Genomic DNA, 13,115 nt, shown 5'->3' with positions numbered 1-13,115 from the left:
TGTGTGTTTTAATTTATTTATTGTTTAATTTACATCCAAGTTAGCCAGCATCTAGTGCAACAATGGTTTCAGGAGGAGATTCCTTAACGCCCCTCACCCACTTAGCCCACCCCCCTCCCACACCCCCTCCAGCAACCCTCTGTTTGTTCTCTGTATTTAAGAGTCTCTTATGTTTTGTCCCCTCCCTGTTTTTATGTTATTTTTGCTTCCCTTCCCTTGTGTTCATCTGTTTTGTATCTTCAAGTCCTCATATGAGTGACGTCATAGCATATTTGTCTTTCTCTGACTGATCTCGCTTAGCATAATGCCCTCCACTTCCATGTATATAGTTGCAACTGGCAAGATTTCATTCTATTTGATGGCCAAGTAATACTCCACTGCATAGATATACTACATCTTCTTTATCCATTCATCCACCGATGGACATTTGAAAGGGAAGGTTAGGGCCTGAAGCATAGGCCCCAGTAGGAAGCCAGACAAGGTGACAGAGGTAGATGTGGTGGTTGTGGGGGGCGGGGAATGGTTGGATGTAAAAATTGGGCCATTCTTCCCAATTCCCCATGGATCTGCATTAACTGCCAGCTGACGTTGGCTCAGGCAAGCCCATCCTGCGCCTGGAGCAGCTGCTTGCTTTTACTCCTTTCTGTCTCTCTTTCTGGCCAGTGTCTTCTTTCCTGGGAGCCCTTCTTCACTGGCCACATGGCAGACCAGACCATGAGAACTTTTGCTTGCTAATGGGGAACATCAGACTCTGGCTACCTCCAGCAGACAAGCGTTGTGAGGAAACAGCCAGCTGTCTGCAAACCAGGAGGCACGCTAAGAGAAGCAGCCCCAGAAGTGGGCAGGACCCAGGCTCACTCTGGGCATGAGGGAGCCGGAGCTAACGGATCTGTGTTCCTGGCAGGAAGAGCCAGGTCCAGGATGTTGCCACTGGGATTAGCCACTTGTCAGAATCTCAAATGAGGCCTTGCTCCATCTAGGTCCTGGAGGAAGGGGCTTCTGGAGTGAAAAGCAGCCCATCGAATTTTCTCTCCCACCCAGACTATGTGTAACAGACCCAAGCACAGTAAAACCTTGGATTGCAAGTAACTTTTGTTGCTGTTCCTCAAGATGAGCAAACATGTCTAATAAATTCTAACTTGATAAATGAGGAATGTCTTGCAATACGAGTTGTACGTGGCATTGAACGTCACATGATCATAACGGAGCCAATGGTGTTCTCTTGTGCACTGCGGAATTGTGGGTGATTGTCTCCCATGCTCGGATGCTCATTCTCAGGCTGCAGTGTTTGGCAGAAATCAGAGATTTTTCAGCATATTGGAGGATGCCCACAACTTGCACTAGTGTATTTTTGTCACTTCCAAGCACCTATAGACAGCCCTTTGCTTTTCCAGACAAGAGTAAGCTTAGGAATGCTTTGCTTCACTCTAGGTCAGGCTGCCTGCAGACACAGACATTTTCCTCTGCTGCCTCCTTGCCAGTTACATTAAATAGAGTGTATGACAATAGATTATTAATACTGCACTGTAGTCAGCTTCAGTGCAAGCGTATACAATGGTCCCCATGCTGAAAAATATTCCATTGAGTCAATGGATAGCAGTGATTCCATTAGTGATACTGAAAGTCGTCCCACACAATAACCCACCTCTCGTCTCCCTCCCACCAGCCATGAAGGTTTTCAAACGGAAGTGCTGGTTAATTTATTTTTCTTTATATTTTGCATTTCCTTTATTATTTTGTATTATATTACAGCATTGGAATCATTTTTATATGAATATTTTTGGGTTGTGGAACGAATCGTCTGAGTTTCCATTCTCCTCTTTTTTAAGTTTATTTACCTATTTTGAGAGAGATAGAGTGTGAGCAGGGGAGGGGCAGAGAAAGAGGGAGAATGTGAAGAAGTCATGTGGGACTTGAACTCACAAACCATGAGATCATCACTTGAGCCAAAGTTGGACGCTTAACCAACTAAACCACCCAAGTGCCCCTCCATTATTTCTTATGGGGAAATTCGCATTGAGATACAAGTGCTTTGGATTACAAGCACGTTTCCGGGACAAATTTTACTCACAAACCAAGGTTGTGCTGTATTTGAAACTGGCAGAGTTGTCAGGAAGGGGTAATGCTGGTCAGCCAAAAAAGGGATTGGGTTTTTTTTTTTTTGTTTTACTCAAAGATATCACTTCTTATTTCTTTGAGAAATGAATACATGAACATGAAAACACAGTGCTAGGAACTATTGTAACCACACTAGGGACTGCTTTAATCAGCGCATGGAGGGTATGTAATTCATGGTCAGTGTATCCAGTTTGTACAGCAAGAGGTCAGAGGGCAAGGTCACAGCTACATACGACACAGGTGGGTCTGACCCCAGGTGTACCAACCGCCAACAAACCATCATCCCATGCTGCCTCTCATCTGTCCCGACCCCCAACTGCATTAATTTCTCTCTCCTTTCAACTCTAATATCACTTTTGACACCACTTTATTTATTGTGCTTTGCAATATTGATTTGGGCATGTTTCTTTCTCACTCATTATTATGATCATCACACTTACTGACTTACATTTCGTAATGTCTTTCTTGAATGTTTAAAGTCAATGCTTTTGTTTATTTAAAAAAAAAAACCTTCTAAATTAAATTAAATGTCTGGTTTTGGTTTCTTCTCCTCCCATGAGTCAGCGCCTTGAACAACGGAAACTCCCCACCCCTGGACGAAGGCCAAGAGGAATGTTCCTTTATTAAAATCAGCCAGCCCGGAGCTGGGCCTTCTTCCCACCGCTACGTTGTCTTCAAGTTCTCTCCACCCCATCAGGAGTAACCAGCCATCAAAGCCTAGCTTTCAGCTGAGCAGGGGAACATGCTTATTCATGTGATATACACGATACACGAAATACAACACCGTGCCCACCCTGGGCCACGCTGGAGAGAACAATGGAGTCAACTTCCATCATCCAATCTCAACAACTCATCTCTACCCCAGCAACACACCCTCATACACACCCTCACACAGTCTCATACACATCACGACACCCCTCACACTCTTGTACATCCTCACACAGACTCATACTCCCTCATACCCTCTCACACCCCTGCATACCTTCACACATTCTCATACCCACCCCTCACACTCTTGCACACCCATGCACACACTCACACTCCCTCACAACCGTCATACACACTCACACACCCATGCCCACCCTTACACACAGTCTCTCACACCTACCCCTCATACTCTCATACACCCATACATACCCTCACACACAATTACACACCCTCACACTTTTAATATACTCATATATACTCATACCCCTTCATACACTCTCACGCCTATATATACCCTCACATACTCACACCTACCCTCACACTCTGTCACACTCTCTCACACACTCACATCCACCTCCCACACTCTTGCACACCCATGCATACCCTCACACCCCTCATACTTTTCACACATTCATATGCACTCACACCCCCTCATACATTCTCACACCTATGCATACCCTCACACACTCATACCTACCCTCATATGCACACATGCACTCACACACACACCCTCATACACTCATACAAACTCTGGCAAATGCTCACACACCCCTTCACACCCACCCCCCACCTACATGCCCATACTCACACACACCCTCACACACCCACACACTCAAGCTCACACACACACTTCTCCCCAGTGGGAGGAATATAAAGCCGGGAGCAGGCATCATGATTTCATCTTCTCATATTTTACAATGTATCTCTAAAATATGAGAATTCTACTACATAGAACTACAACACCATCACCAAATCTAACACATTTAGTAAAAAAATTCCTTCATATCATCCAATATCCAGTCAGTAGTCGAGTTCCCCCAGTTGGCTTCTGTGTTTTCTGGATCAAATCAGGATCGAAACCTGGGTTCACACATTACAGCCAAAGTGTTAAGGAGACACATACAACTGCCCAAACTTTCACAGCTTCAATTTTGTTTGGACACAGCGTTTTCAATATATTTTTAGAAATTAGATTCTGGTTGGCTGGTAGTCAACACCTGTCTGGGTCCTGAAGCCGCCCTTGGCTGCATGTGTGACATGACTCAGGATCCCTCAGCCCACATCTCCTTGTTAAGTAGATCTATCTTGCAGTTAGCTAAGAGGAATTAACTAGGCCTTTAAAAACAAAGTGCGATAGTACTTCTTCTAAAGTAGTGAAGAAATTATCAACCGTTCCTTAAACTGTAGAGTTTACTTATGGTAGCCTCGCTTATGAGAACTTCAGTTGAGAACTAACCCAGATGTCCATCTGAAGGGACTGGGCCAAACAGGGCACACTATGTCCAAACAATGGGAAATCAAATCATTTTTTAAGTTTTTTTTTGTTTTTTTTGTTTTTGAGAGAGACACAGAGAGTGAGAGGGTGAGGAGCAGAGAGAGGGAAAAAGAGAATCCCAAGCAGGCTCCAGGCTCTGAGCTGTCAGCACAGAGCCTGATGTGGGGCTCAAACCCACAAGCCTGAGTCATACACCTAACTGGCTGAATCACCCAGGCACCCCCAAACCACTTTGTAAAATAATGCGGTTGTGCTGTATGTAATACAAAATAGCAAATGCCAAGATATACTGGGGCAGAAACAGAACGGTACAAGTACCGTGATCCATTTTTGCCTACAAATTATCTGTTTCTATATACACATAAAGAAAGATAAAAGAATAAGTCGTTTGGCACATACCCAAATTCTAGACTCCCGGAAGAAAAGAAGGTATTCAGCTTAGAGCTTACCGCTTGCACAAATGGTTCAAGCACAGTGAGCCTGGCTTATCAGTTAATCAGGTTCCCAGTTGCTAGCCCAGGGCCAACCTCATGAGCAGGCTTGTCAGAGGACACAGCTGATTCCTGCCGGGTTAACTCTTTCCAACTCAGCCAGCACACAGGAGTCAGGTGTACAATAAACACAACATTTGGGCCACCTGGGTGGCTCAGTCACTTGATCATCCAACTCTTGATTTTGGCTCAGGTCATGATCTCAGGCTTGGTGAGTTCAGGCTCTGTGTCAGGCTCCACACTGACAACGCACAGCCTGCTTGGGATCCTCTCTCTCTCTGCCCCTCGCCTGTTCACATGTGCTATCTATAAATAAATTAATTTTAAAAATAAAATAAAATAATATCAGCAGCCTCCAGTCTGTTTTCATGGTGAAAATGGTGAAGCCAATCAATTGTGTCTCTTTTCCAGAAATCACATTTTCCCTCCAGGGACCCGGGACATAGCACACAGCACTGGTGTCACACTTTAGGCCAGACAGCCATTGACATGCCCTCTCCATGGACAATGGCACTGCCTTTCCTGTCCTTTTCTTCACTTTCCACAGCATCTTCCAGAAAAGTGTAGGGCCAGCACGAAACAGCCCAGTTTTCCCTGGCACTATAGCAGTTCATGTTCAAATGCCTGGTGTGAGAAGGGTCTAAAGTCTTTAAAAATCCAGATTGGATTTTGAACTCCTTGGTCACTCCCACAGTCTTCTTGTTGATAGTAATTTCCAAATCAGATGACTTCTGTCAAGGAAGAACCTGGCCAAGAGCCTGATCACTCAGAAAGTACTGTTCATTCCAGCCTGGGTTGCCATTCTTGGGTAAACTTTGCTCTGGGGGTGATAACTTTTGCCCTTTCTTCTTATGTAAACTGTTGAACTCTGTACATCCAAGTATCCACCCTCAAGATACCTTGGACAGTGCTGGCTCAGGATATGCTATCTGACGCATATCATACTATGTTCAGATGCACCGTTCAGCAATTTGAGGATCGTCCAAAGCACTAGACCAACTTACCTCGTCTGCATGGATTTCTTTTGTTGTTGAATATTCAATCTCTACTGAAAATGATAGAAGTGGAGGGTTTGAAGATCACCTGTTACACTTACAAAGTCTGAATAAAGATTGTAAAATTCAGGGTAGTTGTAGGACTACTTTCTTAAACTTTTTCTTTTTTCTGAGAGAGAAAGAGCCTGTGCACCAGAACAGGGGGGAGGGACAGAGGGAGAGAGGTAATCCCAAGTAGGCTCCATGCTCAGCGCAGAGCCCAACACAGGATCAAATCCCACAACCCTGAGATCATGACTTGAGCCAAAATCAAGAGTCAGATACTCAACTGACTGAGTCACCTAGGTGCCCCTGGGACTACTTACACGTGTGTTATTTATAAACCTGAAGGCTTGTATTTCTTTGCCCAGAGCCACACTTGTTACAGCCATGAGTCAGACATCTTGCCTCTTTGGGTTCAGAAATCATTGCAATTGCACGCCCACAAGCATACTCCTACGGAAGGATCTAACTCTGAACAACATACAAAACTTGCATGCAAATAAACAATACACTGTGCTTTTATGGTTTCCCCTGAACAGAAATTTTTAGCAAATAGGCTAGGCAGTGTTTTTGTTCTCTGTTTTAAAATTTGCTTCAAATTTCTGTGCTTGGGTTGATAATCCACAAAGATATTCCATTACCTTAAATGGGTATGTAATTTCTACCTACGAGTGACTGTGAAATGGCATAGCAAAAATCTTTCATAAAAACAGAGAATTTTGTCTACTGTTTTCTTGATTCATTTTGTGATGAATTGCTTAGTACCTTAAGATGTCTCTTTATTACTTTTTGACTATTAGTTTACATCTGCTTTGTTCTTTAACACCTCAGGCCTTCCTCTCCTCATTTAAAGCTCCATAAAAGCAATGGCTATATTTTTATTCACCTCTGTGTTGAGCCAAGTATGGGAAAAGTCACTAGTACTTACTAATCTTCTGCTGAATGGGTGAACAGATGAGTGAATGAATAGGTGGTAAGTTCCCGAAGAACGGGAGCGATCTATTCTAGAATCTCGGCCAGAGAAATGCTAGTTTTCCTGAAGGAGACTCTGAGTACTCATGCAAAAGCTGCACACGTGGCTATGCCATGTCGCTTCTCCACAGTCAAAAATTCACAAGTAATTCTCATCCCTTAGAGATACATGCCAAGATATTTATGAATGAAGAGAGTTCGTGTGTGCGATTTGCTTCGCAAGAACTGAGGAGTGAGTTGAAGGAACAAATACAAGCACAGCTAACACAGGGTCAGCCATGAGGTTGATCCAGTTGAAGCTGAATGTATATTTGAAAGTGTTCATAATCCACTCCATAGTGGATTTCACAAGTGATATAGTTTATTGCCATTCTAGTATGTTGTTTTCTCTAGGGAAAGAGGCACTCCGTATCGACCACCTACCACAGCAAACATTTCTGCCAACTTTTCAACACCCTTGATCTTTGGGGAATTCCCCACTCTTTGAGTCCATGCCTTCCCAGAACAGAAGACAGAAAGCCACTTTCCAAACTCTTTTGTACTCCAACCCTCTAGGGTACAGACATGAGATGTGGACCCTGTCCATCGGACATACTCAGGTCAATCATCGATTCAGGAGAGTCACAAAAATAGGGGGTGTCAGGAAGAACTTTCCGGAAAGGAGGGTAGGGAGGCTTTCAGTGTGCAGAGGCAGCTCTGGCCAGCCTGGCAGTTACATCCCTTGTCCAGGCCTCTGTCCAGGCACTGACGCATTCAGGATTGTACAATACTGTTCCTGGACCCTTACCCTCTAGTATTCCTACCCTCAAATATCCCTTAACAAATTTCCTTATTGCTTGAGCTGACTAAAGTAGGTTTGCTTTTAGTGCTTTTGCAACTAAATTCCTTGACTGATGCATCTACCTCATCCTAGGTATTGGATATTTAGTATCTAACTCAATCTGGAAATGATAACCCAGTGAGGTTTGCGAAGAAGGCAGGAACAAGATTATGAAGAAGCTGGTTGGCCATGCCTGGGGATTTGAAATTTATTTCTCATGCAAAGGGGAGCCAATATATATTAAATGTGAAAAGGAAGTGAGGGGCTGTGGGCACAGTGGGAAGGAAGCCTGAATTATCTCAGAACTTTCTCAACCAACATAGAGGAAATGAAAAGGAAAAATAGCAGTACCCAACACAGTGACTCCCCAAGACCTCTGCAAAGAAAAGCCCTCCTTCCTTTGGTCAGCAGGGGGTGCAGCTAGCACAGGTTCCTGCTCCTCTCTGTAAGGAGGAGTGTGTGTGTGTGTGTGTGCGCGCACGAGCGCGCACGTGCGTGTCCCCACCTGGTGAACTGAAAGTCAACAGGCAACACTTCCCTTTTCCACAGTGGAAACAGACCTGCAGACCACAGGGTAAAGTCACTCCCACTGCCCCTATGCTCATGGATTCCATCCTTCATTTAAAGCATAAATGAGCCCCTGTGGTAGGCCGAATAATGGCCCCCACAGATATTTACGTTCCAAGCCCTGGAAACTATGAATAAACTAGATTGGGTGGAAAGGAGGAATCAATTTGCAGACGAAATTGCTAATCAGATAGGGACCTTAAGATAGGGAGATTATCCTAGACTGTCCAGTTGGGCACAGCGGAATCATGGGGTCCATAAAAGTGGAAGAGGGAGGCAGGAGGGAGGCCACACTGACTCCATGTAAGAAGCACTCCCCCCTCCCGCTGTTGCTGGTGTGATGACAGAGGAAGGAGCCACCGGCCAAAAAACGTGGGTGGCCCCTAGAACTATAAGAAGCAAGAGAACAGACTCTCCTCTGGAGCCGTCAGCAAGGAGCACAGCCCTGCCCACGCCTTGATCCTATCCCAGTGAGACCCATGCCGGACCCTAACCTACCAAACTGTAAGGTAGTACGTTTGTGTTGTCCTAAGTTTGTGGTCATTTGTTACAGCAACCGTAGAAGGTTAAGAGAGCCCCCAGGGATGAGAACCATCGGTGTGGGAGAATCACCCCAATAAATACACCCATGATCACTTGAACGATGGCTGAGAAGAGAGTTCTGCTCTGGGACGCTTAGATATTTAAGAAGAGTGACTGCTCATTTCCATTTCCTGAGATATACACTACAGGTCAGCAAGCACATAGGAACAGACTCAAAACCCGGTTAAGAAAACATAGACATGCGGCAAGTGGTGGCGACCATCCACCCCCATGAGAGTCAGTGTTTCACCATGAATCAAGTGAGGCTAACGTCTGCTCTGGTGAATGCAGGGCTGCTGGGATTCAGTGAGGTGGTGTACATGTCCCTGTGGTAAGTGCTACACACACAAGCTGTATTTGTGATGCAAGTGTCTATGTGGTGAGTGCTATGCACACAAGCTATATTTAACTTGTGGCTAAACCAATGGGCGTGGCACCTAAGTAATCATAGACATTCTTTTATTTGGAGACCATCCAAGTGACATCATCACATTTGACACTGCACACTCGATCAATACTGAGAGGCGTACCGTATGACGTTGAAGATGTTTCCTTGTGCTGCTAGGTGAACTACCTACACTCCTCACCTATGAAATGTGAAAAACGGGCTTGTGAGACTAAAATGAGATCGTATCAATAAAGTGCTTGGCGTGAGACCTAGCACGTATCTGGGACATGACTCACCCTCAGTCGCTATCGTTACTCAGGAAGGGGCACTTATGCACACAAGGCATCCACCACACGTGATCACTTAAATCCTTTTTACCTAGATTATTTCATTTGATTAGCTAAGCCTCCCTCAGAAAGAAGCATGACAAGTTTATACCCATTTCTCAGATATGAAAGAAAAGGCACAGAAAAGAAACATCTGTTGCTATAGTGTATGAACACGAGGATTAGCTTCACCTGAGAAGATTTAGGTAAAACAATCCCAGAATAACTTCCTTTTGCTCACACCAGTAATACTATAAAGCTACCAGTAAATGAATAATAAAGATCTTCAAAATCTTTCATTCTTGTTTTTTTTTTTTTTTAATTTTGAGAGAGAGAGAGTGAGCAGGAGAGGGACAGAGAGAGAGGGGAGAGAGAATCCCAAGGAGGCTCTGCACCACCAGCACAGAGTCCAAAGTGGGGCTAAAACTCACAAACCACGAGATCATGACTGGAGCCGAAATCAAGAGTCAGGCACTTAACCGACTGAGCCACCCAGGCGCCCCCCACATCTTTCATTCTTAAACACCATTCAGTAGGAAGACAGTGGCATATTAGCAAAAGGTTTAGGAAATGGAAATACTCTGTGGTGGGGCATTCCCTCGGCCAAGTGTGCTTGAGAAGACTTTAGAGAACACACTGCAACAGAATCCCCGAGAGGAGCTGGGAACACAACACACATGTCTGTGTATGATCCTCATTATCCACAGGCAAAGCAGAGGAGAAAAGCAGATGTGACGTGTAACCATCTTGCAATAGGACATTTGGAACTCTGTCCCAGTGGCTCCTCCCTTACTGCGTGGTAAGTGTTCTGTGAGCTGTCTGGCTTTTCATCTGAGCCACAAATAATACAGTCAAATAAAGGAGAAAAGGTTTGAAGTCAAATAATGGGAAAAACTTTGGGAGAAAAGAATGAACTGCGTTGGGAAGAGATTTTTTAAAGCGTTTTACCACTGGATTGGAAAAATGGACCAGAACATAGGATATGTTAGCCAGATAAGAGCATGGCGCTGATGATCCTTTCCTTCTTTCTCTTCTGCCTTCCTTCCCTCCAGCCCACCTCTTTCCCTCCCTCCCTTTTCTTCTTGTCTTTCTTTATCTTGTCTTCCTCCCTCCCTTTCTCCCTTCCTTTCTTAATGAAGAAACTCAGGATTCTGTCATCATTAGAACTCAGTTCAAGCCCAGCCACCTTATCTGGGGAGTCTTTTTAGGAGCTGGTAGATATCTCCATTATAATCCTGTCGTACATCATTATAACTGTTCTGTTTCATTCCATGTTAAAGTAATATATGCAACCTGTTTATCAGACAATGTGAAACTAGATAAAATATAGCCAATGCTGTGTAATACTACTCCATAATTTGAATTTTTTAAAAATAACCATGGCTTTAGATAATAGTTAATGTCATGAGGAAGTGTTAGGTGGGAAAAAAACACAGAATTTAAACTATATGTAATATACTTGTACATGCATATAAAACAGTGAGGAAGGATACATACCAAATTCTTACTTATGGTTACATCCTGCAAGAGGTGACTGATTAGTAAGAAACAACTTTCATTTCTTGCTTCACATGCTTTCATATTGGTTGAGGATTGTATTTTATTTTATTTTTTTCAGCAAGCATATACTGCTTTTATATTTTAAAATCAAATTGCTAGATGGGGCACCTGGGTGGCTCAGTCAGTTAAGCATCAGACTTTGGCTCAGGTCATGATCTCATAGCTTGGGAGTTTGAGCCCCAGGTTGGGCTCTGTGCTGACAGCTCAGAGCCTGGAGCCTGCTTCGGATTCTGTGTCCCCCTCTCTCTCTGCCCCTCCCCCCCACTCACTCTCTGTCTCTGTCTCTCTCAAAAATAAAATAAAATAAATTTTAAATAAAAATAAAATTGCCAGACAATAGACGAAAGAAAGCTCTTAGCATTTTAGGAAGTCAAATCCATCAATATGTAAGAAGATAATACATCATGACCAACTGGAGTTTACCCAAGGAATGCAAGGTTAATTTGATATTTGAAAATCAAACAATGTAATTTACTGTGTTAACTGAATAAAGGAGAAAAATCATATGGCCATTTGAGTAGATGCAAAGAAAAAAGCATTTGACAAAATTCAATATTATTCATGATAAAATCTCAGCAAGTTAGGATTAAAAAGGACCTTCCTCAATTCAAGAAAGGCATCTGCAAAATACCTACAGTTAACATCATACTTAAGGATGAAGGAGTAAATGTTTTCCACTAAGATACCAAAGATGGCATGACTATCTACTCTCAACTTTGATTCAGCGTTGCATTGGAGGCCTTGGTGCAATTTAAAAACAACAAACAAAAACATAAGAATCAAGAACGTATAAAACTATTTCTATTTGCAAATGACATGATCATCAATGCAAAAAAAATCCCAAGTAATTTGCAAAACTACTACTAGAATGAATTTAGCAAAACTGTAAGATTCAAGGTCAATATGTAAGAAGCAACTGTATTTTTACACACTAGTTGCAAACAATTTGAAATACATTTTTTAAATTTCATTGTCAACAGCATCAAAAGATGAATGAAATGCTTGTGGGGTGCCTGGGTGGCCCAGTAGGTTAAGTGGCCGGCTCTTGGTTTCATCTCAGGTCATGATCTTGCAGTTTGTGAGTTCGAGCCGTGCATCAGGCTTCAAACTGACAGAGCAGAGCCTGCTTGGGATTCTCTCCCCTTCCTGCCCCTCCCAGGCTTGTGTGCTTTGTCTGTCTGTCTGTCTGTCTCTCTCTCTCTCTCTGTCTCTCAAAATAAATAAACTTTAAAAAGAATGAAATGCTTGGGGACAAATTTAACAAAAGATATGCAAGTCCTTGACATTGAAAAACTCAAAAATATTGCTGAGAGAAATTAAAAAGACATAAATAAATAGAGAAATCTACCTGTTCATATAAAAGGAAGATTCAGTATTGTTAAAATGTCGATTCTTCCCCAAATTTGGATTCAGTGTCATCCCAATCATAATCCTGGCAGTCTCTTTCACGAAAAGTCACAAGTTGATCCCAAAATTTACAGACTTAAAATAGTCAAATAATTGAAAAAAGAACAAAGCNCAATCATAATCCTGGCAGTCTCTTTCACGAAAAGTCACAAGTTGATCCCAAAATTTACATGTAAATGAAAAAGACTTAAAATAGTCAAATAATTGAAAAAAGAACAAAGATGGAGGACTGGTACTAGGCATCCCCATGATTTACTATAAAGTAGGGGAATCAAAACAATGTTGTGCAAGCATTAGGACACACCGATTAAACAAAGCTGAGAAGTAAATCCATACTTATATCAAAAAACTGATTTTCAAAAATAAAATTTTCAAGGCAGTCCAATGGGACAAGTGTTTCCAACAAAAGTGCCAGAATAACTGAACATCTTTATGGAAAGAAAAGGAAACATTGACCTTTACCCCACATTTGCACAGAAGTTAATACGAAGTAGACCATAGGTCTAAGCATAAAGGATAAAACTATAAAGGCTATGAAGGAAAACAGAACAATACATTTGTGGCTTGAGAACAAAAAGAAGTTTCTTGGATATGAAAAGAAAGCCCTAACTACAAAAGAAAATTTGATAAATTAGACTTCACCA

General features: G+C 42.8%; 1 long non-coding RNA gene across 1 annotated transcript in view; it reads right to left on the bottom strand.

The window, feature by feature from the left end:
* Window positions 1-4,796, bottom strand: part of LOC144232880 (uncharacterized) — a 19,225-nt gene extending 14,429 nt beyond the window's left edge. The window contains exon 1 of the long non-coding RNA XR_013335550.1: window positions 4,721-4,796. This is a non-coding gene — a long non-coding RNA (uncharacterized LOC144232880). The remainder of the gene's footprint in view (window positions 1-4,720) is intronic.
* Between the last annotated feature and the right edge of the window lie 8,319 nt (window positions 4,797-13,115).

The sequence above is a fragment of the Crocuta crocuta genome, unplaced genomic scaffold (genome assembly GCF_008692635.1).
Source record: "Crocuta crocuta isolate KB4526 unplaced genomic scaffold, BGI_CrCroc_1.0 scaffold811, whole genome shotgun sequence".
NCBI classification, from domain to species: Eukaryota; Metazoa; Chordata; class Mammalia; order Carnivora; family Hyaenidae; genus Crocuta; species Crocuta crocuta.
The sequence above is the reverse complement of the archived record's forward strand: the minus strand, read 5'-3'. Positions and strand labels throughout refer to the sequence as shown.